The sequence below is a fragment of the Carassius gibelio genome, chromosome B4, assembly GCF_023724105.1.
Source record: "Carassius gibelio isolate Cgi1373 ecotype wild population from Czech Republic chromosome B4, carGib1.2-hapl.c, whole genome shotgun sequence".
NCBI lineage: Eukaryota > Metazoa > Chordata > Actinopteri > Cypriniformes > Cyprinidae > Carassius > Carassius gibelio.
The window spans coordinates 6,833,722-6,845,795 of record NC_068399.1 but is presented as its reverse complement, the minus strand read 5'-3'; the positions used below and the strand labels follow the sequence as shown (position 1 = coordinate 6,845,795).

General features: G+C 38.9%; 1 protein-coding gene and 1 long non-coding RNA gene across 2 annotated transcripts in view; one reads left to right on the top strand and one right to left on the bottom strand.

The window, feature by feature from the left end:
- LOC127955913 (NACHT, LRR and PYD domains-containing protein 12) overlaps window positions 1-12,074 on the top strand; it is a 389,353-nt gene that overhangs the window by 91,099 nt on the left and 286,180 nt on the right. The gene's annotated exons all lie outside the window — the stretch shown is intronic.
- Window positions 6,296-7,984, bottom strand: LOC127956090 (uncharacterized). Its single transcript, XR_008153450.1, has 2 exons — window positions 7,563-7,984; window positions 6,296-6,427 (listed from the first exon to the last, which is right to left on the bottom strand). It is a non-coding gene; the product is annotated as an uncharacterized LOC127956090 (long non-coding RNA).

Below are 12,074 nucleotides of genomic sequence, written 5' to 3'. Positions count from 1 at the left end.
TATGATAGTCAAATGGGATGCTACATTTGATTCTTTCTGACATTAAAGCATTTCAATACGTGAATTAAATAGGAAACTTCCAATAGTACATGAATACCCAAAGCTATTTCATTCAACATAAACAAGCACAGTTCAAATCTGCCTTTTGCCAAATTCATTGAAACTCTCTTTTTCACATCACATCTCTGATTGGAAAGGCATTTATTTTCATTACAGATAAAGGAAATTATCGATATGAGATGCATCTAAAGAAAGGAAACAGATGTCATCAAATACAGCATTTTATATTACAGTATACCATGCGAAACTAAACAAATTATTTACTGTATTGGCAGCAAACTCTGTTCCAACACAAAATCTAATGACTTTATTATACTTCATTGCAACTTTTAATGAAACACTGAATAGATACAATAACAAGCTAAATATTAAATACAGAAATGTAGCCTGAATATGCCTGGAAATGTATTGAATTAATATATATATATATATATATATATATATATATATATATATATATATATATATATATATTTTATTTTTTTTTTTTTCTTCATAAAACTGTACCAGCCCACCCACCAGGGGAAATCTTTGGCAGCCTTGCATCAGTTGCATTGAATGCAACTACAGCCATTTCCACTTAGTGTAAGTGCTAAAAATCAACTCAATCAATCAATCAATCAATCACCTTTATTTATATAGTGCTTTAAACAAAATACATTGCGCCAAAGCACTGAACAACATTCATTTGGAAAACAGTGTCTCAATAATGCAAAATGATAGTTAAAGGCAGTTCATCATTGAATTCATTGATGTCATCTCTGTTCAGTTGAAATAGTGTCTGTTTTAATTTGCAATCAAGTCAACGATATCGCTGTAGATGAAGTGACCCCAACTAAGCAAGCCAGAGGCGACAGCGGCAAGGAACCGAAACTCCATCGGTGACAGAATGGAGAAAAAAACCTTGGGAGAAACCAGGCTCAGTTGGGGGGCCAGTTCTCCTCTGACCAGACGAAACCAGTAGTTCAATTCCAGGCTGCAGCAAAGTCAGATTGTGCAGAAGAATCATCTGTTTCCTGTGGTCTTGTCCTGGTGCTCCTCTGAGACAAGGTCTTTACAGGGGATCTGTATCTGGGGCTCTAGTTGTCCTGGTCTCCGCTGTCTTTCAGGGCAGTAGAGGTCCTTTCTAGGTGCTGATCCACCATCTGGTCTGGATACGTACTGGATCCGGGTGACCCTCTGATCTGGACACAGACTGGATCTGGTGGCCACGGTGACCTCGGAACAAGAGAGAAACAGACAAATATTAGCGTAGATGCCATTCTTCTAATGATGTAGAAAGTACGGTGTTATGTGAAGTGTTCCGGTTCCAGTTTACCTAATTAATGCAGCCTAAAAATCCTTTAACGGATTTGGATATTAAAAGCATATTAGTATGTTATGTGTATGCCAGGTTAAAGAGATGGGTCTTTAATCTAGATTTAAACTGCAAGAGTGTGTCTGCCTCCCGAACAATGTTAGGTAGGTTATTCCAGAGTTTAGGCGCCAAATAGGAAAAGGATCTGCCGCCCGCAGTTGATTTTGATATTCTAGGTATTATCAAATTGCCTGAGTTTTGAGAACGTAGCGGACGTAGAGGAGTATAATGTAAAAGGAGCTCATTCAAATACTGAGGTGCTAAACCATTCAGGGCTTTATAAGTAATAAGCAATATTTTAAAATCTATACGATGTTTGATAGGGAGCCAGTGCAGTGTGGACAGGACCGGGCTAATATGGTCATACTTCCTGGTTCTAGTAAGAACTCTTGCTGCTGCATTTTGGACTAGCTGTAGTTTGTTTACCAAGCGTGCAGAACAACCACCCAATAAAGCATTACAGTAGTCTAACCTTGAAGTCATAAATGCATGGATTAACATTTCTGCATTTGACATTGAGAGCATAGGCCGTAATTTAGATATATTTTTGAGATGGAAAAATGCAGTTTTACAAATGCTAGAAACGTGGCTTTCTAAGGAAAGATTGCGATCAAGTAGCACACCTAGGTTCCTAACTGATGACGAAGAATTGACAGAGCAACCATCAAGTCTTAGACAGTGTTCTAGGTTATTACAAGTAGAGTTTTTAGGCCCTATGATTAACACCTCTGTTTTTTCTGAATTTAGCAGTAAGAAATTACTCGTCATCCAATTTTTTATATCGACTATGCATTCCATTAGTTTTTCAAATTGGTGTGTTTCACCGGGCTGCGAGGAAATATAGAGCTGCGTATCATCAGCATAACAGTGAAAGCTAACACCATGTTTCCTGATGATATCTCCCAAGGGTAACATATAAAGCGTGAAGAGTAGCGGCCCTAGAACTGAGCCTTGAGGTACTCCATACTGCACTTGTGATCGATATGATACATCTTCATTCACTGCTACGAACTGATGGCGGTCATATAAGTACGATTTAAACCATGCTAATGCACTTCCACTGATGCCAACAAAGTGTTCAAGTCTATGCAAAAGAATGTTGTGGTCAATTGTGTCAAACGCAGCACTAAGATCCAATAAAACTAATAGAGAGATACACCCACGATCAGATGATAAGAGCAGATCATTTGTAACTCTAAGGAGAGCAGTTTCAGTACTATGATACGGTCTAAATCCTGACTGGAAATCCTCACATATACCATTTTTCTCTAAGAAGGAATATAATTGTGAGGATACCACCTTTTCTAGTATCTTGGACAGAAAAGGGAGATTCGAGATTGGTCTATAATTAACTAGTTCTCTGGGGTCAAGTTGTGGCTTTTTTATGAGAGGCTTAATAACAGCCAGTTTGAAGGTTTTGGGGACATGTCCTAATAACAATGAGGAATTAATAATAGTCAGAAGAGGACCTATGACTTCTGGAAGCACCTCTTTTAAGAGCTTAGATGGTATAGGGTCTAACATACATGTTGTAAGTTTAGATGATTTAACAAGTTTATACAATTCTTCCTCTCCTATAGTAGAGAATGAGTGGAACTGTTCCTCAGGGGGTCTATAGTGCACTGTCTGATGCGAAACTGTAGCTGACGGCTGAATGGTTGCAATTTTATCTCTAATAGTATCGATTTTAGAAGTAAAGTAGTTCATAAAGTCATTACTGCTGTGGTGTTGGGAAATGTCAACACTTGTTGAGGCTTTATTTTTCGTTAATTTAGCCACTGTATTGAATAAATACCTGGGGTTATGTTTGTTTTCTTCTAAAAGAGAAGAAAAGTAATCAGATCTAGCAGTTTTTAATGCTTTTCGGTAGGATATGCTACTTTCCCGCCAAGCAATACGAAATACCTCTAGTTTTGTTTTCCTCCAGCTGCGCTCCATTTTTCGGGCTGCTCTCTTTAGGGTGCGAGTATGCTCATTATACCATGGTGTCAAACTGTTTTCCTTAACCTTTCTTAAGCGTAAAGGAGCAACTGTATTTAAAGTGCTAGAAAAGAGAGAGTCCATAGTTTCTGTTACATCATCAAGTTGTTCTGAGGTTTTGGATATGCTAAGGAATTTGGATACATCAGGAAGATAACTTAAAAAGCAGTCTTTTGTGGTAGAAGTGATGGTTCTTCGATACTTGTAACAAGAAGTAGAATTTACAATTTTGGCTATATGAAGTTTACACAGAACTAAATAATGATCTGAGATATCATCACTTGGCTGAATAATTTCAACACTATCAACATCAATTCCATGTGACAGTATTAAATCTAGAGTATGATTTCGACAATGAGTAGGTCCTGAAACGTGTTGTCTAACACCAATAGAGTTCAGAATGTCTATAAATGCTGATCCCAATACATCTTTTTCATTATCGACATGGATATTAAAATCACCAACTATTAAGACTTTATCTGCAGCCAGAACTAACTCGGATGTAAAATCACCAAACTCTTTAATAAAGTCTGTATGGTGCCCTGGTGGCCTGTATACAGTAGCCAGTACAAACATAACAGGGGATTTATCATTAACATTGGTTTCTCTGGATAATGTTATATGAAGCACCATTACTTCAAACGAGTTATACTTGAAGCCTGCCCTCTGAGAAATCCTGAAAACGTTATTATAAATTGAAGCAACACCTCCCCCTTTGCCTTTTAGACGCGGCTCGTGTTTATAACAATAATCTTGGGGGGTGGACTCATTTAAAATAATGTAATCATCAGGTTTTAGCCAGGTTTCTGTCAAGCAGAGCACATCTATATTATGATCAGTTATCATATTATTTACAAAAAGTGTTTTCGTAGAAATGGATCTGATATTCAATAAGCCAATCTTTATCATTTGTTTATCCATATTGCATTTGTTTTTTATTTGTTGAACCTCAATTAAATTGTTAACCTTAACTTGGTTTGGACGTTTTTTGTATTTTCTAGTTCGTGGAACAGACACAGTCTCTATAGTGTGATATCTAGGTGAAAGAGTCTCTATGTGCTGAGAATTAACTGACCTCTGTGACGGGAGGCAGCTAGCAGACGGTCGGTTTAGCCAGTCTGTCTGCTTCCTGACCTGGGCCCCAGTTAGTCAAGTATAAACACTAAGACTATTTGCCATATTTCTAGACAGAAGAGTGGCGCCACCCCAGGAGGGATGAAGACCATCTCTTTTAAACAGGTCAGGTCTGCCCCAAAAGCTCGTCCAATTGTCTATATAACCTATGTTATTCTGTGGGCACCACTTAGACATCCAGCCATTGAGTGATGACAATCTGCTATGCATCTCATCACCACGGTAAGCAGGGAGGGGACCAGAGCATATTACAGTGTCTGACATCGTGCTTGCAAGTTCACACACCTCTTTAAAGTTATTTTTAGTGATCTCCGACTGGCGAAGTCGAACATCATTAGCGCCGGCATGAATAACAATCTTACTGTATTTACGTTTAGCATTAGCCAGCACTTTTAAATTTGCCAAGATGTCAGGCGCTCTGGCTCCCGGTAAACATTTGACTATGGTGGCTGGTGTCTCTATATTCACGTTCCGTACAATAGAATCGCCAATAACTAGAGCACTTTCATCAGGTTTCTCAGTGGGTGCATCACTGAGTGGGGAGAACCTGTTTAATGTTTTGATCGGAACAGAAGAGCGGTGTTTTGACCCACGACTACGCTGCCTCACCGTCACCCAGTTGCCCTGCTGCAGGGGCTCTGCTGGAACCGGACAATGTACAGGAATCCCTGAGCTAGACGCATCCAAAGCCATATCTAGAGCCCTAACATTCTTACTGTCCTCAATTAAAGTTTGGATGCGTGTCTCTAATTCTGAAATCTTCTCTGTCAGCCTAACTGTTTCCCTGCATTTATCACATGTGAATCCCTCATCAGCGACAGAGATAGATAAACTGTACATGTGGCAAGAGGTGCAAATAACAATTGTAGGAGAAGCCATTACTCACCGTGCTTGATGAAATATTCTTACTGCGGTTGTTTGATGAACTTGTGGAAAACTGCAGCGTGAGAGAGGAGAGGAGAGGAGAAAAGAAAACGCTAATGACAAGCTAACGAGTGCTAACGCTTTGCAGGTGTGCTGCAGTCACGGAAGAGTGAACGGCTGTGTCCAAATTCAGGGTCTGCAACTAATATTATAGTTCGGTTAAAAAGCTCAGTGTTGATTTGGTTCTGTTCAAACTGTAGTTCATTTATCACACGAGTTCATGGTTTACTAGTATGAACACTTATTAACAAGGCTTTGTAAAGAGAAGTTGAAGCATTTATTTGTAGTGCTGAAGCAGGGTATCTTCACATTTTTTAACAGCAAATTTAATGACTTTTAAGACCTTTTTAAGTCCTCTAAAAGGAAAATTTAAGACTTTATCTAAACAAAAAAAAAAGGGAAATGTTCAGTCCGACAACACAGATTGATGTGGCGAAGCATTAGTGTGGCACAACTCATCACAACCACGCTCAAGACAGGTCAAAGGGGCGCGAAAACTTTTATACCAAGTGCTGATTGACCTTACAACCCTGACATGGTTGACTATGTATAAACTATCAGCCTTTAAGGTACTTCAGGTAATTTCTAAATTCTGGCCCCTCATAGCAGTTTGAAAAAGACATGGAAGACAGCCCCAGGACATTACAAAAGCCCATTTCATCATACTTGATCTAAATTATGGTTAAATGTTGCTGCCTAATAGCCTTGAGCTGGGTTTGGGGGTTCTCCCCCAAGAAAATGTTGTTCAGGGTCTGATTAGTGTTTTCTATGTCATTTCAGACACAGATAAATGCAAGCACATTCAATAATCTATGCATAGACCTAATGAATGACAGACAATTGTAGGAAAGATCAGGATCAGAAATTTATTGCATGTTCCAGTTGTAGGAGATCCATGACTTTCCAATTTACTGTGGATACATCCATTGACACAGAAAGCATGTTCCTTAAATTAAGTTCCTTGGTGCCCTCCTGAAATTATAAAAAAATAAAATCAAAACAAAGTCCACCTCAAGAATGATAACATTTTCATTCATGTTCACTCAGATTAAATTTATGCATTTAGCAGACGCTTTTATCCAAAGCGATTTACAGTGCATTCAGGCTATAAATTTTTACATATCATGTGTTCCCGGGGAATTGAACCCCCAAACTTGCTTGCTTGCTAGATCAGTGCTCTACCAGTTGAGCTACAGGAACACTAGATTAGATGGTTTGTCTAAAGTAGTGATTCTCAAACTGTGGTCTGGGGACCAATGGAGGTATGCCAGATTACCAAGGAGGGTCTGTGAGCAAAAGTCATCAACCAAAATGACTGACATGGACTGTGACACCGTTGAACATTTCCAATTCACTTCTCATGACTTGTTTTCTAATCATGCACATTATTAGCAGGTGAAGTTAGCCATGGTTTCAGAAGACTAAAATGGCCTACATTTTTACATGCATTAGGGATGATCATTAAGCCAAATATGTCAATTTTTTTTTTTTTTTTTTTATTGGCTAAGTGGTCCTTGATTTGAAAGAAAAAATGTTTGAGAAACAAGTTAAGCCATAATAGTGAATGCTCACAAATTTTTTTAACTGATTGGCTGGGACAATATATCGATCGAGAAATTATTCTGGATCGATTCCAATTTTTCTGAATGCATCGCGATTCTCTCTCGAATCAATTCTTAGTTTAGTTTTTAACAGCAGATGCCACTGCATGATTTATATGCCTTACACACACCACTTGAACCTACTATAAAATAATAATTAATAAACTTCGAAAAGGTTGAAGCGAAGTACAAGGGTGTTTGCAGTGGGGCATTTACATTAATCTCGCGTCATAAAAGCAATATATCAATTACATAATCAGACTCAGCAGAACGCACGAGCGCTCTTCGTCGTGAGCATTTGAGTGCTCGGTTAAAAACTAGCCTAGAGCGCAATGTGCAAAAACTAAGCTCAGAATCAATTCACAATGCATTCGGAAAAATTTAAATCAATCCAAGAATTGTGACGCATCGATATATTGTCCCAAATATTCATTAGGAAATAACAAAAACACATGAAGCATTTTAACATATTCAAATAATTTTAAATGATACTTTTAGAGTCTTACCTTAAAGTGCTACAGCAAGTCTTCTGCCGTTGAGGGGCTCAAAAACTGAGAACCAAGATAGCGAGACCTGACAATCGTGGTCTTGTCCACAGCTTTATCGTCTTTGCCCATGCTTGCGATTTCGCAAACTGCCGTGGTGGCGAACCATCATCGCAACGCGTTCATCAATCACTTACTCGTATGTCACCTATGGAATGATGCAGGTTGCACCTACGAAGTGCTGCCCCCAAATGTTACGCTGGTCAAATTGCGGTTGAAAAAAATAAATAAAAATGACGAGTCGGACATGAAATTTAAGATCCCACATGAAATTTAAGACATTCATATGGAAAATTCCAGGATTCAAGACATTTTCAGACCTTAAAAATCGAAAATTGTATTTAAGACATTTCAAGACTTTTTAAGGACCCGCGGGGACCCTGTGAAGTAATATTAAGTGTCATGTAACAACACTCTAGCATACTACTATGAAAAATTATTTGTTGCTTATTGTATAACTTACCGTTTCACACAGCATTCTATAAAATAAACATTAACCGGTGTGCAGTGTGTACTGAGCAGTGTGTGACATTTCGAACACAGCAAGTGAATCATTCTGCGAATCAAAGTGTTCTGTTTTTAAAAGCTCCCTTTCTCCATCACGACTCGCCAGTGACTGAAACCGTATTTTTAAAACGGATTAGCCTACCGATAAACTGAGCGAAATTAGACGCATCTTCTGTTACTCGTTTGTAGATGCGCTTTAACTCGTGTTAAATGTAAATAGAAGAATAATAAAGCAACAGAATAAAGCATTATCATGTTATATTTATTAACACAGTTCGTTCTGCATCGCTAAAAACAGTAAATGCAAAAAACACACTGTACCTTTCTAAAAACAGATGGAGGAGCACGACGCATCCTTATGACGCCACATGGCCAGATCAAAATAAAAGGGTGTTTCTCAAACTGAAGGTTTCAGTCCTTCAGAGGCTTGTAGGCTGACGTTCTTCTTCTTTCTTCTTTGGTTGCTTAACGGCGGATGCGGACTAATTTAGCGCACTACCGCCACCCACCAGATTAAATTGTACCCAATCACCACTATGGTTTACAAATTTGAAAATAATGTAGCCTGTAAACTACAAAAAAAAAAAAAAAAAAATTTCCTTTGTTAAACATAATTAAATTCCCTTCTATCAATGAGTCCAGTGTTCTTTAAAAATTCAAACATATACTTTATTACTTTATGATCGGAAGCCTTAGACAAAATATTTCTAAAGCTAAAACTTTCCCCACTGTCCTCTATTTTCCTTTTAATTAAAATCCTTTCTCTGTTAAATTTCCTACACATCATAAAGACATGTTCCACTGTTTCTGGCACATTAAAGCTCCCACAATTTCCTGAATTATGCTTTCCTATCAGCTGCAATGTTTTGTTCAGTCCAGTGTGTCCTATTCTCATTCTTGTAAAAATTGCCTCTTCTTTTCGACATCTTATTATCAAACGGCCCTGACCAACCTTAGGGTTTACAATGTAAAAGCCCCTCCCTTTATCTCCCCTATCCCATTTATCTTGCCATAACTTTTTAACATGTTTTTTAATCATTGACTTAGCCTCTGATTTTGATATTTTACACTGAATAGACACATTTGTTGCTTTCAAAGCCTGTTTAGCAAACTTGTCTGCTAATTCATTACCAACCATACCTACATGAGCCGGAGCCCACACAAACTTTACATGCGTCCCCCCATTTTGAATACTATGAATCAAAGTCAATATCTCACACACAATATCATACCTTTCACTTGAGTTACCAGATTTAAAATTTTCTAAGGCTAACAACGAATCTGAACATACAACTGTAGGCTGATGTTACAGTCCTCCTCGTCATTAAACGCTCGAAAGATTATGGAAGGCTGTATATGGAAGGCCAAAAAAGGGCGTTAACACGTAAATTGCGTATTAACCGAGCGGCAACCACCCGCTCTCTCTCGTGAGGCCAATAAGGAAGTGACTAAAACTGCAATTCATCGACTGGCCGCTTGAGGCTGGCTGCAGAAGAGAGTCAGTCCCATAGACTCCCCATGTTAAAATGCCCAACTTTATAGCACAAAAAAACATGTTTACAGCCTGGTTCAAAAAATGATTTTGGACTATATTGCTAATTTTGCCCTTCATGACAACTGTGAGGGGGGTGAATTCTTTTTATAACTCATCCGTTTAAATTATATTAAGCCTTAAAGTTCTGCATAATTAAGGGTGTGGCCAAATGAGTGACAGGTGGATTGCCGCTGCTGACAATGCCGTCGTGCTAGGTGGGTGTGGCTTCATCAATCAGCTCCCACCTTTTTGCCCATTTTCGATTATCCGGGAGAGTCGCGCGGTGACACGCTGCCAAGATGACGATGGCTCGCTCGGCACACTTTAGGCTTCAAAACCGCTATTGAGGAGTCTATGGGTGACGTCACGGACACTACGTCCATATTTTTCTACAGTCTAGCATGTTTCAAACATGCTGAAGGCCCTTAAATCCTTTGCGCAGACTTTAGTGCATTTTTCCAAAACACATCCTTTGCTTTTTTTGGTACTACACCCAATATAAGAAAAGGCGCCACTGAAGATTGGGTCAAAACCTTTTTACCACACGACCTGGTGTGCTTTAAAAGATGGGATGTGCCACTTTTTGCTGAATCAAATTTCAACAGTGTGTCACACGTATTACACTTAACTGCACTCACTTTTTTCTGATGTTCGTCTACAATATGTATGAAGGATGCCCAGACAGAAGAGGTGCCCGTAGGTTTTACCTCTTTATACTCGTTGTTTTTTAGCTTTTTTCGCACATCGCTCATGAATGTATCCATTATTACCGTGCGTACACTTGCATTAACCCTGAGTCTGCGTGCTCTGCTTCTAACGGCAGAGAGAGAGAGAACGTTTTTTTTTTTTTTTTTTTTTGGCTCACACTTTTCTTTTTCCTAAGTTTACAAGTTGCAAGTTACAAAAAACACAAGCAGTGTCTGATCACGGCAGGATGTTCTCCGAGTCCGATGACTCCGATCGCACGGATATTACAAACAATGTTAAACAGATCTGGGACCCGAGGTAATAGATTCGGACCCGACCCTGACCCGGCAGATCATTTAAAATATAGACCCGAACCCGTACAGGTCCCGGGTCAACAGGCCTCGTGTGCACTGTGAAGACCTCTAGTTCAGAGAGCATGAGGTGCATATTTAGATTTTTTCAGATACTGTACATCAAGGTAAGTGCACAAAGGTCTCTCTCACACCCTCTCTTTCTCTCTCTCTCTTTCACACACACACACACACACACACACACACACACACACACACACACATACACACACTATAATTTGCTATTATACTCTATATAACTCCATACAAGCCAGAAACTAAGCCTTTTTTGTACAGGCCTATCTAAAGGGTTAATGGTCCCACCTAGTGATCAACTGTAAAAAAAAAATTTTTTTTTACCTCTTCCCAAAAGGGGAAAACCACAAACAATCAAGATTGCATGATTATATGGTGTCATGGCTTTGCAATCAAAAAATGTCGTTATAATGGAAGTCAATGGGGCAAAAACAGCCACCAATATAAACAATTAGGTTTACTAGATAAAATGTATGTCTAAAATAATGCATGCTGATAAAAAGCAATTTTCCAAAACGAAATTCTGACATTCTTCCTAATTTTATTAATTGTATTAGGCTAATTAAAATGTATTTAGGGGGGGGGGGGGGGGGGGGGTGAAATGCTCGTTTTCACTCAATTTCCTGTTAATCTTGAGTACCTGTAGAGTAGTACTGCATCCTTCATAATTCCAAAAAGTCTTTAGTTTTATTATATTTATAAGAGAAAAGAAACATACTCTGTACCGTTTTTTCCCGGAAAAACACGAGCGGCTGGGGGTGTGACGTGTGGGCGGAGCTAAAGAATCATGAGCACGAGTAAGCTTTTGCGTTGAGAGCGTGTGGAAGCTGTGACATTACCGTGAGGAAAAAACCATCATCCAAATCAAACCATGGCTAACGGTCAGATTCAGCGTATATTTATGATCCAGAATCAGATCCAGAGGCTGAAATTGAACAAGAGCAGCGACAGCAACGACTACAGCAGGACATCTCTGTGGTATGTATTGAAACTGTATATATTTTTGCTTTGTCGTCTTTTTTTTTTTTTTTTTTTTTTTTTTTTAAGCTGTAACTGTGGAAAGTGCTGTTTGATGACAACATCGCATGTTGTTTACTTGATGTGCTTACGCGCCGATAGCTAAGTTAACAACACAGAGATATTTGAAGCAGTTTTACTCACCGCCTGCGGTTCCAACACACGATCGTGACCCTTTGTCGTCACGAAAAACAAAAAACAAGCATCTTCGAAATGCAGGGAACAAACAAAAACACTTGCACAACTCCGTTGATGCTCTGTAAAAATAAACTCCATCCACTGGTCCCTTAATGCTGTTTTTTTTTTTTTTTGGTAATCTGTGCAGGGTTGTCTTGCCCTGGC